Source organism: Aegilops tauschii, chromosome 7, assembly GCF_002575655.3.
Source record: "Aegilops tauschii subsp. strangulata cultivar AL8/78 chromosome 7, Aet v6.0, whole genome shotgun sequence".
NCBI lineage: Eukaryota > Viridiplantae > Streptophyta > Magnoliopsida > Poales > Poaceae > Aegilops > Aegilops tauschii.
In genome coordinates, this window is record NC_053041.3 from 323,502,673 (window position 1) to 323,525,032 (window position 22,360).

Here is a 22,360-nt window from a genome sequence, read left to right on the forward strand (position 1 = left end):
AGCATGGAAGAGGAGAAGGAAGAAGAAGAACGGACAAGACAGGACTTGCCCGGATCATCCGGACCCCCAGCCGGACGATCCGGACCAAGCCCAGATGATCCGGACCCCCACCCGGACGATCCGGGTAATTTGCCCGAAGACAACCGAAGCCTGCTCGACGAAGCCGGATCATCCAGACGGTCGCCCGGATCATCCGGACCCCCGACACCCGGATCATCTGGGCCACCATCCGGATCATCCTGACCCCGCCTGTGTGTGTGACTTGGGCCGAAGCCCATGTACCCCTTCGCCCCTCACTTACCCCTTCATGGCTTAGACTATATATACTCCTACCCCTCCTCCATTTGAGGGTTAGCATAGGTTTAGCTCATATTAGAGATAGATCTTTGCTCATCCATATGGATCTACTCCACGAGAGAGACTGTGGCCCGTCTACGGAGAAGATCCACGTTGGATTCAAGACCTCCTCACGGAGAAGACCCCCATCAAGACCTCCTCACGAAGAAGAACCGGTTACCCTATGTATCATCCTTTGTTGGATTTGGATCGTGTATCTCTTCGTGTTCCGAGGATCTAGCACATGTGTGATTGTTCTTGTTGGTTTGAGTGATTCTCTCGTGTTTCCCCTCGTGTTTCCCCTTGTTTTCCCCTCGTGTTCTTCGTGTTCTTCGCGGGATCCGCTCCAATCGTGAAACATCGGGCCACCTAGGGTTCTACCCTACATCATCTTGGATCAGAGCAAGGTTGATCACAAATTTGGAGCCCCTACCCCACTTTTTCTACGCTTCTCTTGCTTGATTTCGCTCTAAATTCAAATATCCCCACCAAAAATAACCCCAATTTTTTTTGTGATTTGTTGGTTTTGATGATGTTTGGTTGATTTTGATCCGTGGATTTGCTTAGTTTCGAGTGGATCTAGCATCTCCCCAAGTTTCCCCACCTTCCATCCACGAAATCTCCTCAATTTGGCCTCGAAAATCATCAATTTCCGCCCAAAATTCGTCCCCGAGAGGAAATCCAGAGCAGATTGACCTGCCTGGATCATCCGAACCTTCTCCCGAATTGTAACATCCCAAATTTTCAATTTGGAATGTTATACATAGATCATCATTGCATATCATATTTTTTTATTGCATTTGACAAATCCTCGATAAATCCTAACCAACTCAAGGACCCTCGGAGAGAGTTGGGGATTTTCTCGATTTTTCATATTTGATTTTCATCAAATAATAAAACGAGGATTTTGGTTTTAATTATTTTCTCTCCGGAAAAATATTTCATTTAAAAATAAATGAGAGGAGAAAATATGACTTCTCCAAAACAATGGAAATATCGGAGGAAAAATATTAAAATCATATATTGGATTTTATTTGCAATTTTAATTGCATTAAAAATATTGCACGTTTTCAAAACTGCATTTTGTATAAAAAAATGTTCACCCTGTTCTAATTATTTTAACTAGACGGGAAAAATTTGTTTTATCTTTTTTGGATTTTTATTTATTTTTCTATGAATTTTTCGGCGGAATGTTTAAAAAAAAAGCGCGCCGCGCCCGACCGGGCCGAGGCCCAGCCGAGCAGCCGGCCCAGCCGCGCGTCTCCTCCGCGAGCACGCCAGCGCCGCCGCGCCCATGTCCGGCTCGGACTCCGCCGGAGCCCCGCCGCCTTGCCCCCTCCTCCAAGTAGGCCCCCCCTCCTTATATACCCCGCCGCCGCCCCCTCGCTCGCCACCCCGAGCCCCGCCTCGACCCGCACCCGCCGCCGCCGCCGGAGCTCGAGGAGCCGCCGCCCCGCTCGCCGAACCCCGCCGCCGTTCGCCGCCCCTCGCCGCCCCAAGACCCGCCGCACCCCGCCGCCCCCTCGCCACCCCTCGCCGGAGCCCAGCCGAGCCCCGCCGGAGCCCCGTCCCGACGAGGTACCACCTCGCCGTCGTTTGCCCGTTTATTTAAAAAAAACGTTCGTTTTTTTTAACTCTAGATCGGTTTATTTCTTCGGTTTTATTATTTAGTGAACGTTCACCGATCCGTTCGTTTTAACGAACGTGTTCGTCGGATTTTCTCTATTAACGGACGTCCGTTCTTTAACCGTTCGTCAGTTTTCTTTTTCGTCGGATTTTTCCCGATTATTCAGATCTCGATTTCTGATCAGATCTTCGTTTTCGTTTAACTTTTCGCTCGTTTATCGGAATCAGGCGATTCAAGCACCTAGAGTTTCGTCTCGAAATTCTCTTTCCGTTTAGCCTACTCAAACAAGTTTTTGCTACTATAAAATTTGACCTAGATCCAGATTAGTAAACGAAGCTTGTTTCTTTCGCCGTTTGACTTTCGTTGCTTCGTTCGAGTTGATTCTTTTTGCAAACCGGAGTTCTTAAGTTGAACTTTATGGTTGGATCTTTCATTCGAGTTTTACCTGTGCATTAGATGAGTACTTATTGTTTGCTTGTTTGTTTGCGATAGAGTACCCGGAGTGTGCCGCTTGTTACTTCGAATCGCTAGGTTTCACGGATCATCAGCAAGGCAAGTAACACTTTGATCATACCTTTCCATACCCAGTTTTTATTGCATTAGATCAATCCTCAAACATTGCATGGTTAGGATCTAATTAAATTGTGGGTATTGGGAAGTAGTTGAGGTAGTACCTATTACCTGTTTTTTTATCAAACCCCTGGGAGTTACTTCTACGTTGCTATTATATTGCCATGCTATGCTCGTAGACGTGGATTGGGTTTGTGTGAAATTCATGACAGATGTGAGATTGTTAATAATGGTTTACTTAAGGTGGCAACTAAAACTCACATCTGGGTGGATTGAGGCACCTGGAGAACTCAGTGTTGTCTGTTTGTATAAGGACCGCCACCCAGGCTCAACGGGATCATAAGATTATTCATGCTAGAAACTTCCGTGTGCAGCCACAAGCTATTATGGGCTCTAGCATAGTTGAGTAGGTTACATGATCTCTTGAAGAGGTGGGCTAGCAGATGTAGGGGAAAGTAGGTGTAACTGTCCATCCGGACTAAAGAGTGATTGTTTCTGAAAGACTGTGTCTCGGTCATCCGTTTCTCAAACATCATGTAGTGCGAGAATCAAGCGGAGGCGATCGAGTCTTGTGGGGAAAAGTGCGCAAACCTCTGCAGAGTGTACAAACTAATCATGGTTAGCCGTGTCCCCGGTTATGGACAACTTGAGTATCTAGTACCTGGATTATCGTGTGAATCTCATCACCATGTTACTTTTAATTAATTTTGTTGGGTTAATGATGACATTTAATTGGGATTGAGATGCTGTCAACCACCTCAATGTTTCACAACCACCATGATAGTTAAATAAAATTTATTCCTTTGCAGTAGGGAAAAATTGGCTTTTCGCAAAACTTTAACCATAGAGCTTTCCACCAGCCATATATGCATGTAGTATAGCATATTATGTTCATTACTCTCTATGTGTTATTTTGCCAGCATATTCTATGTGCTGGCCCGTTTTCGGGCTGCAACGTTTCATGTTGCAGACTTTTCAGACGACGAGTACGGTGCTTTAGGTCGTGGTCTTATACTCAGTGATGCCGTTGGAGTTGATGGACTCACTTATCTTCCAAGTCTTCCGCTGTTATCGTATTTAGATGGCCTTAAGCCATATTTTCATACCTATTTCTCTTTGGAGATATTCGATGTAATAAGTGTGTGATTGCTACTCTGTTATAAATCCTCCGTTTGTACTATGAGTGTCAGCATTACTGATCCAGGGATGACACTGGTGCATAGCAGCACAGACTATTTGAGGTCTGGTCGCTACAAAGGTGGTATCAGAGCACACGCTGACTATAGGACATGACCACTAAGCTTAAGCCCTAGAACACTTATCTCTTCTCATTTCTGACCCCTCTCCACCTTCTACTCTTTTAGGAATGGCGGATGCAAGGAGCAAGTTCATGCAACCAGATGAGGACACGCCTTTTGGACGACACTTGAAGGAAGTCACTAAGTACTTGAACATAGGAATACCAAGCATCACCGGAACCTACAACGCCACATTACCCGAAGAGGAGAGCTGGAAGATTCAAGTTCACATTCCAGGAAGGACGTTTGTGCCAGTTACTGAACCCATAAGATTGGTTTTCGAAGCACCAACCTGGAGTTTAGGGAAGAGCATGGCTGCCCACATCGCTATGGGACGCATTGGAGAAGTCTACCACAAGGAGCTTAAGGATACTATTTATCAGATTTGTGGACGCCGAGACGCGCAATGGGAGATGATCAGAACCAAGAAGGATGGATCAATTGCAGCTTTCATCCAGGAGCAAAACCAACATATTCGTCGCCAGGAGAACCAGATGTGCTCAGACAAGGAAGAACTGAAGAAGGCATTGACGAAGATCAAGGAGCTGGAGGAAGAACTCAAGGCTACACGCGAGGATTATTTGGAGGAAATCGTCGCATTAGTAGGGAAGAATGACGACCTGGAGAAGAAGATTGGAGTATTCATGGGAAATCCAGTGCCAAAAGCAGAAGATGACGAATGCACTTGCCCGGATAACTACATCATCATCGACGACACCGACTCGGAACCAAGTGAAGATGACTTTGTTGATGAAGCTGAAGCAGACATCATGGAGTCTTCAACTGATCAGAATTTCTAGTAGACCACCATATCAGTAGTAGTTTTCCCCCATTTAATAGTATAGTTCAAGCACTTTGTAACGCTAGTTAGATCGATGTTATGCCTTGTTTGAATTGATTGAGTGATATTGATTGTATTTGTCTCATGAGCATATGGGTAGTGTTTTCCCTCTAGACCTCATTCTATTCTTAACTCTCATCTTTTCTAACCCATCAGATGCCTCCGAGACGCGACACAGGATTTGTTTTCCCACCGGAGATCACCCAGTTGATTCAGCAACAGAATGCCCTGATGCAAGTGTTAGTGCAGAACCAAGGCAACAACAACAACAACAACCCACCACCACCACCACCTGTTGATCACTTAGCCCGTTTCTTGAGGCTAAACCCGCCGGTGTTTTCCAGTAGCACCGAGCCGATTGTTGCAGATGATTGGCTCCGCAAAGTTGGAAGGGAGTTGACCACTGCAGGATGCACAGATGCGGAAAGAGTCCGTTTTGCCGCACATCAGCTTGATGGACCCGCAGCATCATGGTGGGAGAATTATACCGCCACACACCCTATTGACACTGTCACATGGGACCAGTTTCAGCAAGCTTTCCGTACAGCTCATGTTTCTGCAGGAGCTATGGCTATGAAGAAGCGTGAGTTTCGCAACCTACGCCAAGGAGGACGCACCGTAGGCCAGTATGTGGAGGATTTCAGTAAGTTAGCACGTTATGCACCAGATGACGTTGCTACAGATGCAGCCAAGCAGGAGAAATTTTTGGAAGGACTGAATGATGAACTGAGTATGCAGTTGATGGTAGCAACCTTCAACAACTACCAGGAGTTGGTAGATAGAGCACTTATGATTGAAGGAAAGCAGCAGCAGATTGAAAACCGTAAGAGGAAGTATGGACAAGGGAAGTATAATTCTGGAGCCCAGCAGAAGCCACGATTTGCCCCGAAACCGGAAGGACAGTTTCAGCATACCCATGGAGGAGGTAGTTCGCACAACCATAATGGCTGCAAGAATGGTAATGGGAATGGAGGAACCAACGGACAGAACCGTAATAACCCATCTACCCCAGCCAAGAGGGATCTGAGTCACGTTACCTGTTTCAAGTGCCAGAAGACTGGACACTATGCAACTGATTGTCCTGAAGCCCAGAATGGTAATGGCAATGGAAGCTCTGGGAAGAAGCCGAACCCTTTCAATAAAGGACATGTGAACCACGTGAGCGTGGAGGAGGTTGAAGCACAGCCTGATGCAGTAATAGGTAAGTTTTTGGTTAAGTCATTTACTGCAATCGTTCTTTTCGATACTGGTGCATCGCATTCATACATATCAAGGGGATTTGTGGATAAGTTTAAGTTGCCCACCAAAGTTCTGAGAACACCTATGCTAGTAACCTCGCCAGGAGCAGAGTATATGGCAAGCCAAGGATGTTTTCAGATGCCATTGGCCATTGGTAGGCATGTTTTCCCCTCAGACCTAATAATTTTGGAGTCGCAAGGTTTGGATGTGATTTTGGGAATGGATTGGCTATCGATGTATGGAGGAAACATCGATTGCGCTAGTAAGTCGATTTTGCTTACCACCCTAGAAGGAAAAAGGATCAAGTATGTATCCCGGCATATGTCGAAGAGGACTCAAGTGAATTCCTTATCAGGAGTTGTACAGGAGGAAGTACCAGTGGTGAAGGATTACCCGGATGTATTTCCAGAAGAGTTGCCAGGCATGCCACCAGATAGAGACATTGAGTTCTTGATTGAACTTTTGCCAATCACAGGGCCAATATCTAAGAGACCGTACAGGATGCCCGCAAAAGATTTGGAGGAAATTAAGAAGCAGATTAAGGAGTTATTGGATAAAGGCTATATTCGCCCAAGTTCGTCACCTTGGGGATCACCAGTACTTCTAGTGGAGAATAAAGATGGATCGTTGAGGATGGTTGTTGATTACCGTGGATTGAATGAAGTGACCATAAAAAACAAGTACCCACTGCCGATGATCAATGATTTGTTTGACCGCCTACAAGGAGCTAAAATATTTTCCAAGATCGATCTACGATCAGGATACCATCAGTTAAAGATTCGAGAGCAGGATATACCTAAGACGGCTTTTACCACCAGATATGGACTGTATGAGTATACCGTTATGTCATTTGGTCTGACTAACGCACCTGCCTATTTCATGAACCTGATGAACAAAGTGTTTATGGAGTTTTTGGATAAGTTCGTCGTGGTGTTCATTGACGATATTTTAGTCTTTTCCAAGAATGAGGAAGAGCATGAGGAGCATTTGCGATTGGTACTTGAGAAGCTCAGAGAACACCAGTTATATGCCAAGTTCAGCAAATGTGAATTTTGGCTGAAGGAAGTTGGATTCCTCGGACATGTTATTTCTGGAGAAGGAATAGCAGTAGACCCTGCCAAAGTTGACACAGTGACAAGTTGGGAATCACCCACGTCAGTTGGAGAGATCCGGAGTTTTCTTGGACTTGCCGGATACTACCGGAGGTTCATCGAGAATTTCTCGAAGATCGCTAAGCCCATGACTGAGCTATTGAAGAAGGACACCAAATTCAATTGGACTGAGGATTGTGAAGCTAGTTTCCAAGAGTTGAAGAAACGATTGGTTACATCACCAGTGTTGATTCTGCCAGATCAACGCAAGGATTATGAAGTTTATTGCGACGCTTCTCGTCGAGGACTTGGAGCAGTGCTTATGCAGGAAGGAAGAGTTGTGTCATATGCTTCACGACAACTTAAACCCCATGAGAAGAATTATGCTACACATGATTTGGAGTTAGCAGCCGTGGTGCATGCGTTGAAGACATGGAGATATTTTCTCATCGGAAACCATTGTGAGGTGTACACGGATCACAAGAGTTTGAAGTATATTTTCACGCAGAAGGAGTTAAATCTCAGACAGAGGAGATGGTTGGAGCTTATTAAGGATTATGATATGAGATTGCATTATCACCCAGGAAAGGCTAACGTAGTAGCAGACGCGTTGAGCTGCAAGAGTCATGTCAACACCCTCATGACAGGAGAGTTACCTCAGGAGTTAGCCAAGGACCTTCGCGAGCTATGTTTGGAGATAGTCCCAAGAGGCTATTTAGCGACACTGGAGATTCAGTCTACCTTGATGGAAAGGATCAGAGAAGCTCAGAAGACAGACAAGGAGATTGACGAGATAAAGGAGAAGATGAGCAAAGGAAAAGCCAAGGGATTTCGTGAGGATGAGCACGATACCTTATGGTTTGAGGACCGCGTTTATGTGCCAAATGATCCGGAGATCAGGAAGTTGATTTTGCAAGAAGCCCATGATTCACCGTACTCGATTCACCCAGGGAATACCAAGATGTATTTGGATCTGAAGAATACTTTCTGGTGGACCGGAATGAAGAAGGATATTGCGGAGTATGTAGCAGTTTGTGATGTATGTCAGAGAGTGAAGGCAGAGCATCAGAAGCCAGCAGGGTTGCTACAACCATTGCCGATACCCGAATGGAAGTGGGATAAAATAGGCATGGATTTTATCACGGGATTGCCAAGGACTCGTTCAGGCTATGACTCAATATGGGTTGTAGTCGACCGTTTGACGAAAGTGGCTCATTTCATTCCAGTGAAGACCACTTACACCAGTGCTATGTTGGCAAAGATATACATGACCAGGATCGTATGTTTGCATGGAGTTCCGAGGACCATTGTATCAGACAGAGGAACCCAGTTTGCCTTGAAGTTTTGGAAGCAGTTACATGAAACATTGGGAACCAGGCTAGAATTTAGTACAGCCTTTCACCCACAGACAGATGGACAGACCGGGAGAGTCAATCAAATTTTGGAGGACATGTTGAGAGCTTGTGCACTAGATTATGGATCTAGTTGGGACGACAATTTGCCATATGCAGAGTTTTCTTACAACAACAGTTATCAAACCAGTTTGAAGATGGCCCCTTTCGAAGCTTTGTACGGAAGGAGGTGTAGAACACCGTTGTTATGGGACGAAGTTGGAGACCGTCAGTTGTTTGGACCCGATTTGATTAAGGAGTCTGAACAGAAATTGAGGTTGATTCGCGATAGGCTCAAGGTAGCCCAGTCCAGGCAGAAGAGTTATGCGGATTCTAAATGAAAGGAGACAGTCCACGAAGTCGGAGACAGAGTGTATCTTCGAGTATCACCACTCCGAGGAGTGAAGCGCTTTGGAGTTAAGGGAAAGTTAGCGCCCCATTTTATCGGACCATACAGAGTTTTGGAACGTATGGGAGAAGTTGCCTACAAGCTGGAATTACCCGAAGGATTGTCAGGAGTTCATGATGTATTTCACGTTTCCCAGTTGAAGAAGTGCCATGCAGAGATGGCTGAGATACCGCTGAGAGATACCGTGCCGCTGGAAGCGATTCAGCTGGAAAGTGATTTGACCTATGAGGAGAAACCAGTTAAGATTCTTGAGTATGCCAGCCGAGTTACCCGCAGTAAGGTTATCAAGTTTTGCAAAGTCTAGTGGAGTCACCACACGGAAGATGAAGCCACCTAGGAGCGAGAGGAAGATCTACGGAAGGACCACTCCCACCTGTTTTCTAGCCAACCCGAATCTCGAGGGCGAGATTCATCTTAAGGGGGGTAGGTTTGTAACATCCCAAATTTTCAATTTGGAATGTTATACATAGATCATCATTGCATATCATATTTTTTTATTGCATTTGACAAATCCTCGATAAATCCTAAGCAACTCAAGGACACTCGGAGAGAGTTGGGGATTTTCTCGATTTTTTATATTTGATTTTCATCAAATAATAAAACGAGGATTTTGGTTTTAATTATTTTCTCTCCGGAAAAATATTTCATTTAAAATAAATGAGAGGAGAAAATATGACTTCTCCAAAACAATGGAAATATCGGAGGAAAAATATTAAAATCATATATTGGATTTTATTCGGATTTTATTTGCAATTTTAATTGCATTAAAAATATTGCACGTTTTCAAAACTGCATTTTGTATCAAAAAAAATGTTCACCCTGTTCTAATTATTTTAACTAGACGGGAAAAATTTATTTTATCTTTTTTGGATTTTTATTTATTTTTCTATGAATTTTTCGGCGGAATGTTTAAAAAAAACGCGTCGCGCCCGACCGGGCCGAGGCCCAGCCGCGCGTCTCCTCCGCGAGCACGCCAGCGCCGCCGCGCCCGTGTCCGGCTCGGACTCCGCCGGAGCCCCGCCGCCTTGCCCCCTCCTCCAAGCAGGCCCCCCTCCATATATACCCCGCCGCCGCCCCTCCCTCGCCACCCCGAGCCCCGCGTCGACCCGCACCCGCCGCCGCCACCGGAGCTCGAGGAGCCGCCGCCCCGCTCGCCGAACCCCGCCGCCGTTCGCCGCCCCAAGACCCGCCGCACCCCGCCGCCCTCGCCGCCCCCTCGCCACCCCTCGCCGGAGCCCAGCCGAGCCCCGCCGGAGCCCCGTCCCGACGAGGTACCACCTCGCTGTCGTTTGCCGGTTTATTAAAAAAAACGTTCGTTTTTTTAAACTCTAGATCGGTTTATTTCTTCGGTTTTATTATTTAGTGAACGTTCACCGATCCGTTCGTTTTAACGAACGTGTTCGTCGGATTTTCTCTGTTAACGGACGTCCGTTCTTTTACCGTTCGTCAGTTTTCTTTTTCGTCGGATTTTCCTCGATTATTTCAGATCTCGATTCTGATCGGATCTTCGTTTTCGTTTAACTTTTCGCTCGTTTATCGGAATCAGGCGATTCAAGCGCCTAGAGTTTCGTCTCAAAATTCTCTTTCTGTTTAGCCTACTCAAACAAGTTTTTGCTACTGTAAAATTTGCGATCCAGATTAGTAAACGAAGCTTGTTTCTTTCGCCGTCTGACTTTCGTTGCTTCGTTCGAGTTGATTCTTTTTGCAAACCGGAGTTCTTAAGTTGAACTTTCTGGTTGGATCTTTCATTCGAGTTTTACTTGTGCATTAGATGAGTACTTATTGTTTGCTTGTTTGTTTGCGATAGAGTACCCGGAGTGTGCCGCTTGTTACTTCGAATCGCTAGGTTTCGCGGATCATCAGCAAGGCAAGTAACACTTTGATCATACCTTTCCATACCCAGTTTTTATTGCATTAGATCAATCCTCAAACATTGCATGGTTAGGATCTAATTAAATTGTTGGTATTGGGAAGTAGTTGAGGTAGTACCTATTACCTGTTTTTTTATCAAACCCCTGGGAGTTACTTCTACGTTGCTATTATATTGTCATGCTATGCTCATAGACGTGGATTGGGTTTGAGTGAAATTCATGATAGATATGAGATTGTTAATAATGGTTTACTTAAGGTGGCAACTAAAACTCACATCTGGGTGGATTGAGGCACCTGGAGAACTCAGTGTTGTCTGTTTGTATAAGGACCGCCACCCAGGCTCAAAGGGATCATAAGATTATTCATGCTAGAAACTTCCGTGTGCAGCCACAAGCTATTATGGGCTCTAGCATAGTTGAGTAGGTTACATGATCTCTTGAAGAGGTGGGCTAGTAGATGTAGGGGAAAGTAGGTGTAACTGTCCATCCGGACTAAAGAGTGATTGTTTCTGAAAGACTGTGTCTCGGTCATCCGTTTCTCAAACATCATGTAGTGCGAGAATCAAGCGGAGGCGATCGAGTCTTGTGGGGAAAAGTGCGCAAACCTCTGCAGAGTGTACAAACTAATCATGGTTAGCCGTGTCCCCGGTTATGGACAACTTGAGTATCTAGTACCTGGATTATCGTGTGAATCTCATCACCATGTTACTTTTAATTAATTTTGTTGGGTTAATGATGACATTTAATTGGGATTGAGATGCTGTCAACCACCTCAATGTTTCACAACCACCATGATAGTTAAATAAAATTTATTCCTTTGCAGTAGGGAAAAATTGGCTTTTCGCAAAACTTTAACCATAGAGCTTTCCACCAGCCATATATGCATGTAGTATAGCATTATTATGTTCATTACTCTCTATGTGTTATTTTGCCAGCATATTCTATGTGCTGGCCCATTTTCGGGCTGCAACGTTTCATGTTGCAGACTTTTCAGACGACGAGTAAGGTGCTTTAGGTCGTGGTCTTATACTCAGTGATGCCGTTGGAGTTGATGGACTCACTTATCTTCCAAGTCTTCCGCTGTTATCGTATTTAGATGGCCTTAAGCCATATTTTCATACTTATTTCTCTTTGGAGATATTCGATGTAATAAGTGTGTGATTGCTACTCTGTTATAAATCCTCCGTTTGTACTGTGTGTGTCAGCATTACTGATCCAGGGATGACACTGGTGCACAGCAGCACAGACTATTTGAGGTCTAGTCGCTACACGGATCATCCGGACACCTCCAGGATCAGCTAGACCCTCTCCCGAACGTCCGGATAACCCACGCACCCGAACAACAGAACCGGAGATGATGAACCCAGATCATCCGGAAGTACTCCCGGATCATCCGGACCAAGCCTGGATCATCCGGACCTCCTCCCGAATGTCCGGCTAACCCTGAAACTGACACAGACAGATTTTGTTTTGATCATAACTAATTCATCTGGAGTCCGATTTTGACGTTCTTTAGCTCGTTTTGAAGCTCTTGAGATCCCCCATACCACAAAAATACCACCAACATCATTTGAATCCATCAAATTTTGGAACTTTGGCATCTTTGCCTAGGTCCACCACCATATCATCCGCTACACCACCACCGACTTCCGCAACCTAACCCATTTTGATCCCCATTGCATATGTGGTTTCTTGAGTAGTGATTCGAGTCTCCTAAGGTGTTTCGGCTACTTAGGGATGGTTGCTTCTTCATCAACCACCACCACCACTTCCGCATAGGCTTGCCCACCATACACTTCCGCCACCTCAACTTAACCCAATTTTGTTTGAGCTTGTTTGAGTTGTGTGTTGTGTCTCCTAAGGTGTTTCGGCTACTTAGGGATGGTGACCTCAACACCGACACCGTCTATATTCCACCACCATAACCCCCACCCCCGTATTGCCTACTCGCAAAACCCATCACTGCATTTCCGCTACCACCATTTGACTTTTGTCCTTGAGATTTTGAGTTGTGGTTTTTCCGTTTCCTAAGGTGTTTAGGCTAATTAGGAACGGGTCGACATCAACAACACCACCTCTCATCATCGACACGGACGGTAACCTCGATGACATCATTGTATATTCCCCTTGCAATTGCATTGCTAAACCCTAGCCCATTTTGCGTTACTTGCCTATCGAGACTAGCCATTTGAGTATTGCCGGCAACATTACTTGTGCACATTAGTGATCATCCCTTCCATTGCATATATACCATATCACCTTGGTATCATCATCGCATCCCTTGTGTCACAAGCTTGTTCCCGCATATACACAATTGCTATCTTGGTTTGTGCATTTCACGAAGTGGCCATAAAAAAGAATAAAACTTTTAAGCAAAGAGAAAGAGCAAAGAGCTTGTAAGCAATAGCCGTAGCATCATACCACATTGCATAAGATTGTCATATCCGATCATCTTGGATCAAACACCGGGAACCATACATACATAGCATACTTGGGATAGAAAGTTTATCCATTTTGCATCTTATAGGTTGTGCACAAGTGTCGTATCCGCCTATTGAGCAATCGTGCTAGCGTCTCTCTTGAGTTGTGCAACACGAGCATTTTCCGTGGATTCCACATTTTGTGCTCATTCCTTCGTTGCACGACCCCATTTATCTATCCGTGTGTGTGTGTTTCCGTGTGCCGCATATTGCTATTGGTCTACTTGTTTCACTTGCAAATTTGTGAATCTCTTTCAACATTATTGACTCTTGCTAACATTTTGCATCAAATTTTTGTGCCACTATCCTCATCGAGCTCCACCATAAGCCTTATTTGTGTAGGTGTGAGAAATTGATGAGATCGGTACCAATTTTGCTATTTCCTTGTTACATCATTGAGTGATCATTGATCCATCTTCAACATCGGTCAAGGTACATTTGGTATAGTGCTTCTCTTTCTCGCACTCATATTTTCTCGAGTCTTGCGATGGATAGGCAAGGCATTTCATCTCCGGTCTTCGACAACAATGACGGCGTGAACAACTACATCACCAAAGCGTCCATCTTTGATCTACAACGACAGATGCAAGGCGCACAATCAAGATTGCGAGAGCGCGTCGAGAACCTCTCCATCTACATTAGTCACTTCGAAGCAAGGAAAAGGGACTACATCGACAACAAGCTTTCCGCACAAAAGGAGGAGCAAGATGCAAGGATGGAGGAGATTCAGACTTTGTTGATCAACCGTTCTTCCCCTTCATCATCCTCAAGGCGGCGACGTTCAAGTCACAAGTCTTCGGAGCGCCAACAAGGTACAAGCGCAAGTCGTCCACGTCCACATCTCCATGGCGACCACCATCACATTCGTGATCCACATCGTCATGAATGGCAAGTCACCTCCAAGCATCATGTGCACGACGACGACGAACGACATCTACTACGAGCTCAAGTGCGACAACGACACCATCATCATGACAATGCTCGCCAAGCGCAAATGTACAAGTCCCAACAAGCCCTACTTCATGACGAGTCCAAGCTTCATGAGCAAAAGAGAAGACTGTGAGACAAGCACCAACACGACGGAGCTATGGCTACACCAACCACTTCGGCATCTTCGCCAAGTGTTCTCAAGGCATCTTCGCCTTTGGACGTACGGCATCTTCGCCTACTTCCCATGAGTTCGCCTACATCGACATCTTCAACAACAAGGCGACCACCTACGAGCGTGGGCGACATTTCCATCTTCGGAAGCCCCTCAAGGAAGATGGCTGAGCATGGGAAATTCCCTTCGGTCATGGAGACGAGCTACGAGGTGCCACATCATATGGGCCTCCTACAACAAGACGGTGACAAGAAGGTCGAGCACGGGCCATCCCCTTCGACCAATGCGACGAGCACAAACCTCTTCAAAAACACGAAGACGACGCCCATATTGGACTCACACTCCGAGTCAAGCCACGCGAGCGCACATGAGACCTTATCTTTGGTCTTAGAGGAGATTGATGATGTGCCATATTCGGCCTTCATCCACGGCTATGACTACGACATGATTGACCATGGAGACGTTTGCACCTACACCTCTCCGACACCCACATATGATGAGATGCCCCAATTCCCATGTGAGGAGAGCCACCACCCCATTAGTGATATGCGTGACTCCACCATATGTGACATTGAGTGCATTACCTATGAGAGGATGAGTGTGACCACCACTAGCCCCACACATGAGAGCATGCCACACATCCTATGTGCGGTTGAGAGCCATTTTAGTGACTCCACCAACTATACGAGTGAGAGCATCCAAGAGGGAGTGAGTGAGCCACAACACTTAGTGAGTGAGGTAGTTGACACGGCACGTGAGGCCACTATGATTTCTAATGACTTAACCTCTACTCCTAGTGTGTTTTCTTCTTTGGTGCTAGGTCTCCTACATGACGACATGCCAATCCTCGACGAGTCCATACCTCCAAGGGAGACGACGATGGCCATGGTGAATAATGATGCACCCCACATGGTTCCATCAAGATGAATTTGACCACGACTTGGTCTTCGACACCTCACCTACAACACATGAGCGATTCTCCGAAGGTAACATAGGTGACGGTACTTCCCTTGTCCCACTAGTGGACTCTCTTGCAAATGATTGCTTGTATAATGTTTATCCACCTATTCCCATGCTTCATGCTAGTGTGACTTCTTCATGTCATGACTTACCAATTTACGATGAATATGATGATGAGCATGTTGAGTTGCCTAGTTGTGATGCTATGCTCCATAGGATATCATGTGAATATTCTATTGGTCACGTCATGTTTGACAACCCATTGAACTTGTCATATGCTATGAGTGAGATCTCCCATATTGCATCATTTCAATCTCAACATACTAACTATGCATGCCCCATTAAAATAAATCCCATTTGCACTTATGGCATAGATGACGAGATGATGGTCATTGGCTTTTGTTTTTCATGTGATGATATTCCCTTGCTTCCATTACATGATTTGCGCAATTCATCTACTATGCCATGCCATGATCACATTGTTCCAAATATGCTTTGTTTGGATGTTGTCAATATTCTCCATGTGATGTTTCTACAAATGCTCATGAGGAGATCCCCATAGTTTCCTCATACATATTAGGAGATTTTGATGCATTCCATACTTTGCATGATTCCCATAATTGCGTGCACCATATGCATTCCATGAATAACAATGCTCTACAAATTTCTCATGATGCATTACACAATTTGAGTCTCCATTATGCTATACATAATAACAAACCTATCATGATGGATGACAAGTTTCTATATCACGCATCTCATTTATGGATATTTTGTGCTAACCGACACAAGCACGTGCGCATCGGGATGGATGATGTGTACATATACCATGCACACACAATTTTCCCTTTGTCTTTGTTTTGTGTAGGTACTCACGTATACTCATCAACCTCTCAATCCCACGAGTTGACGAAACGAGCTCTTGAGAGCAAGGATGATTTGGGATCCCGTGGATTGTCCTTCCCACCGTTCTCCTCGTGCAACGACTACGCGCATCTATTCTACATGGCTCTCACAAGGCTATGGGCTATATATCACTTGTCACATTATGCCCATTTTACCATGTTCACTTTTCATGTTATGCTTGCTTCTATGCCTTTGCCATGCAATTGTGACCCTTGCTTGCATCTACCCATGATCCACCATTTTACTACTCATATGTGTATTTGCATGCTTGGTGGAGATCCTTGTTGCTATTTCCATGTTTACCATGTGCCTCATGCTATTGATGCTTGTTATGTTGGGAGAGTCATGATGTCCCATTGCTATTTACATATGGCCTCTCGCCAATAAATTGATGATATTTTGCTCATATCTTGCTTTAATGCTTGTGATATGTCATGTGCATCATTCATGACCACTATTTGCACACATGATATGCTTGCCATGATTCCTTCTAGTACGTTGCATCTTCGCACTACTAGCTTGCTTTACTTGATCACTATGATTGCTTGCTTTGTCGCATCACCCATGTTCCACTATTACTCGCTTTCTTGGGTTGATGGCATATATGTTCATGCCTCTCACATGATACATCATATTCATTGTCGCTTGCCTCCAATTGTTGCATCTATGCTTATTGATCTTGGAGACTTGGACACTTTACTTGTGATGCATGCTTGTTTGTTTGAACCTATTGTATTTGGTTGTTCTCGCATCATATGCCTCCATACTATGAAATGCTCCCTTGTCCTTTCTTATGATGAGCATGATGCATACACTTGTTGGGTATCTCACCACATGAATGATAGGTGTTGCATTTGCACTAACCTCATTTGTTTTTCTGAGTGTTTGTCATGTTCTTTAATTTTGAAGGATTCACAAGGTGGTCCCATAACGAGACATATTGGTTATGTGAAGGCATACAAGATGCACAACTCCATCATCCTTGAGAAACTCCTAAAGGTGAACTCCTTCCTTTTGAGCCATCTTCAAATATGCATATTGGATGGGCTATCCTTTCATTGTTGTCTCCTTCTTCTCTACATGATACATATATTGGATGGAGGACCAACATTGGAGATGGACCCTATGGACCTTCAAGTTGAGGAGTGCCACGACATCGAGCATTGGTACATCAACACTCCTTTGACACATTGCACCAACACATACATATTTGTTGATTGTGTTCCCATATGTCATGCTCGATGGACATATCATACCCATAGCAAATTTGCATCTTATGCATGGATTGACTCACCTTATGATTGCCTTGTTGCATCTATTCCCATGTCATCCATGATATATGAGCTTGTGCATTTCCTTAGCAAATTTGTTGTGATCTTTCTTGATGACATATTCATACATCATGATCATATTGCCTACCATCAATTGCATGATAACTTATTCATATTGAGCATCCATTGCCATATTCATGCTATTGATAAACCGTCTCACTATGACATTATTTTGCACCGTGGTTGCATTGATCATATTCACAACACATTTGTGTGCACAATGAATGCTTTTTCTCCCATGAACGCTTTGCATATAATTCTATATCATCTTGATAAGCTTCATGGGCTTTGTCACGAACAATCTTGTCGCACGGACTCATTCTTACATGATGGACACTTTGTGTGCGCTAACCATTGTATTTCCGAGTGTTGTTTGTGTTTGCTCTTTTTGCATGTATACCACTCCGGCGACACCTTGGAGTACTTGGATTGCGCAATGTCTTCAAGTCCATCCAACTACAAGTCCGTCCACAACAACCGTTTCCATGGTGAAGAGGATCACGATCCGAGGTTGGATCTTTCCCAAGGGGTGGGGGAGATGATGCGGAGCCTCCCACGTTCATCCCCATGTACACTTCGACTACTCCCCAAGCCCCAAGAGGACATACGATGAGACCTCGACCATACACCATTGGACACAAGGTGAACTCACTCCTCTTCAAACCATCACTTTTCGCATGTGAGACATGGCTACTACCTCATGCATGGACCTTGCATATACCAGGTACATCCGAGATGACCATGGAGAATGAAAGGACCAAGGCCAAGCATGGAAGAGGAGAAGGAAGAAGAATAACGGACAAGACAGGACTTGCCCGGAACATCCGGAACCCCTAGCCGGACGATCCGGACCAAGCCCGTATGATCCGGACCCCCACCCGGACGATCCGGGTAATGTGCCCGAAGACACCCGAAGCCTGCTCGACGAAGCCGGATCATCCGGACCCCCAACACCCGGATCATCCAGGCCACCATCTGGATCATCCGGACCCTGCCTGCGTGCGTGACTTGGACCGAAGCCCATGTACACCTTCGCCCCTAACTTACCCGTTCGTGGCTTAGACTATATATACTCCTCCCCCTCCTCCATTTGAGGGTTAGCATAGGTTTAGCTCATATTAGAGATAGAGCTTTGCTCATCCATACAGATCTACTCCACGAGAGAGACCGCGGCCCCTCTACGGCGAAGATCCACGTTGTATTCAAGACCTCCTCACGGAGAAGACCCCCATCAAAACCTCCTCACAGAGAAGAACCGGTTACCCTAATGTATCGTCCTTTGTTGGATTTGGACCGTGTATCTCTTTGTGTTCTGAGGATCTAGCACATGTGTGATTGTTCTTGTTGGTTTGAGTGATTCTCTCGTGTTTCCCCTCGTGTTTCCCCTTGTTTTCCCCTCGTGTTCTTCATGTTCTTCGTGGGATCCGCTCCAATCGTGAAACATCGGGCCACCTAGGGTTCTACCCTACATCACATATGTTTCATGCTATGTTTAGATTTATCTTAATTCTTCTTTCGTAGTTGCGGATGCTTGCAAGAGGGGGTAATCATAAATGGGTTTCTTCTTCAAGTAAGAACATGTAACATCTGAAAATTCTAAATTTTGGAATGTTATATTAAATAAATAATTTGGATTGTTTGTTTGATGGTTGTGTGACTGATTGTGTGAAATTGAGTGAAAATTTGAAACTTCTGAAAGTTGAATGAGAGAGAATAAAAGGACTTCCCCAAAAGCTTTCATCTTGCATTTTGATCTCCATGAATTCAAATTCATTTCATCACAAAAACCCAAGAGTGAAGATAATATGGCTTCTTCCATTTAAAGAAATGAAAAGGGATTTGAAAAGATTTGAATTCCATTTGAAAACATTTCAAATTCATAAACTTTCTGTAACTCAATGATTTTCTTGACAGAACATAAAATGACTTCTTCAAAGATGAGTTGGAAGTTTGAAAGAAACAATTTGGAAAGTCCCTTTGAAGTTATTTGAAACCCACCTTTCAATCTGAAGTTATTTGGATTTCCAAATCTCAAATTCTTCGAAACTTATTCAAAATGAGAGGAGTAATATGAAACTTCAATTCAGAGTCAATTGGAATCATATTTGATCAAAGAGAAAAACAGAAAAAGATTTGAAAGTGGTTTGAAATTCAAATTCAAATCCAAGTGGGAGTTATTGGTTCTAATTCAAATTTTTTCTCCTAAAAACAAATATATGAAAATAATGGTAAAATGATTCCCTTCATTGGAAATTGGAGAAAAATAAATTCAAAATCATTTTGATATTTTAAAAATATTTTTTATTGCTTTTAAATGCAGAAGTAGCACTTTTTGCATTATTTGATTTTTGTGTGTGTTTTATTTGAACTTGAAAAATAAGTCATGTTGTAGGAAATCTTTTTTGAACATTTTGATATATAATATGTCTATATAATATTTAAATTTTATTAGTTTTTCTTTTCTTTTCTCTCTCTGTATTTCAATAATAGGAAAAGGTTTTTAAAAAGGAATCCAACGCGTGCAGCGCAGTTAGCAGGCCGACCCAGCTCACCCGCAGCCGGCACCGAATCACCTCCATATTGGTCACCCACTTCCCCTCCTTCTTTTCTCTCTCCCTGATATCCGGAACCCACCACCCGATCAAATCAACGTGCACTCGCCTTCCTTCTTCACCGGATTCCGGATCCTCGCCGGAATCCGATAATCGATAAGTATTGGGGATCGCAACAATTTTCAAGGGTAGAGTATTCAACCCAAATCTATTGATTCGACACAAGGGGAGCCAAAGAATACCTGCAAGTATTAGCAGTTGAGTTGTCAATTCAACTAAACCTAGAAACCAAATATCTGCAGTAGCGAGATCAGTAGCACAGTAGTATGGTAATTTGATAGTAGTAGTAGTAACGATAGCAATGGTAATGGTAACAACAGTAGCAATAGCTTTGTAGGAATTTTGATAGTAGCAGTAATAATAGTAACTTAGCAAGAACAATTATGTGAAAAGCTCGTAGACATTGGATCGGTGATAACGTTGGATAATATCCATCATGTAACAGTCTTAACCTAGGGCGACACAGAACTAGCTCCAATTCGCCAATGTAATGCAAGCATGTATTCCATAAATAGTCATATGTGCTTATGGAAAAGAACTTGCATGACATCTTTTGTCCTACCTTCTCGTGGCAGTGGGGTCCATAAGGAAACTAAGGGATATTAAGGCCTCGTTTTAATAGAGAACCGGAACAAAGCATTAACACATAGTGAATACATGAACTACTAAAATTAGGGTAATCATCGGAGAGAATCCCAATTATTGTCACCGTGGGGTACGCGGATCATAACACGTAATAGGTGCGTATAACTTGCAAGATAGGATCAAGAACACAAATATATTGGTGAAAACATAAATGGTTCAGATCTGAAATCATGGCACTCGGGCCCCAGTGACAAGCATTAAGCATAGCAAAGTCATAGCAACATCAATCTCAGAACATAGTGGATACTTGGGATCAAGCCCTAACAAAATTAACTCGATTACATGATGAACCTCATCCAACCCATCACCATCCAGCAAGCCTATGAAGAAATTACTCACTCCCGGTAGTGATCATCATGAAATTGGTGGTGGAGGATGGTTGATGATGACAAAGAAGGAAGATCCCCCTCTCAGGAGCCCCGAACGGACTCCAGATCTGGCCTCCCGATGAAGAACAGGGGGTGGTGGTGGCTCTGTATCGTAAAACTTGATGAAACTTCCTCTTTTATTTATTTCTCGAGAAATAGAAATTTATAGTATCGAGAATAGGACCAGCAGAGCCTCGTGGGCCCGACCACCCAGCAAGGCGCGCCCTGCCTGTGGGCACAGGGTGGCCCCCCTCTAGTGGGTCTTGGCTCCAATATTTTTTATTTATTCCATCAAAATCTCCAAAAAGCTTTGTCCAATTCCGAGAACTTTTATTTTTCCACAAAACAACACCATGGTAGTTCTGCTGAAAAAAGCGTCAGTCCGGGTTAGTTTCATTCAAATCATGCAATTTAGAGTCCAAAACAAGAGCAAAAGTGTTTGGAAAAGTAGATACGATGGAGACGTATCATGCCCCTGCCCCAAGACTCTTCCTAATATAAACCTCCCCCTCCCGCACTTGTTCCACACGAAAGCCCCAACCCCGACGCTCTCAATCGCTCGTAGTCCCTCGCCGTAGTTCCCAAACACCGCCGCCACCATTTCCACGCCGCCAACGACACATGCCACTCCAGCCCTAGCAAACGCCACTGTCGGACTCGCCATCATTGACTTTGTCTACCTGAAGTTTTCCCCGGGCTCTAGGATCATCGTAGACCTCGCCCGCAACAACCCCGAGCCGCCACCCTCACTTGAGGTTTGCTTGAGGTCCGTTGGAGACCTCTTTCCCCACTGTAAGCCACCGCAGTTCCCCTTGGCCGTCCGATCTGACACGTGCGATCCAGATTAGATGCAGTTTTTTAAGCACAAACCATTTTATTTTATACTTCGGTCGTAAGCCAATGGTTCAAACCACGCACGCCGCTCCAGCCAATAGGAAGGCGTCACGTGCATGTCCGTTGTGTAGTAGTTTTTCATTTTCTATTTTATTTCTTCTATAGATTCTGTTCTGCTTTTAGATTTTTAATATATTTTAGGTTTTTAATCCAATTTGAGTGATTCTTTTTGTTATAGGTTCACAAAATCATGTAGTTTCTGTTTGTGCCTTCAATTTTCAAATTTGAATAGTTTAAACTTGAATTTGCTCAAATTTGCTTCAAACTTTAATTTGTGAATAACTTAGGCTTAAAAAATTATTTTTATTTGATTCTTTTTGCTCCTGGTCACTTGTTCAATTTTTTTTACAATAGGATTGATGTGGCTAATTTTAGAATAATTTAAATTA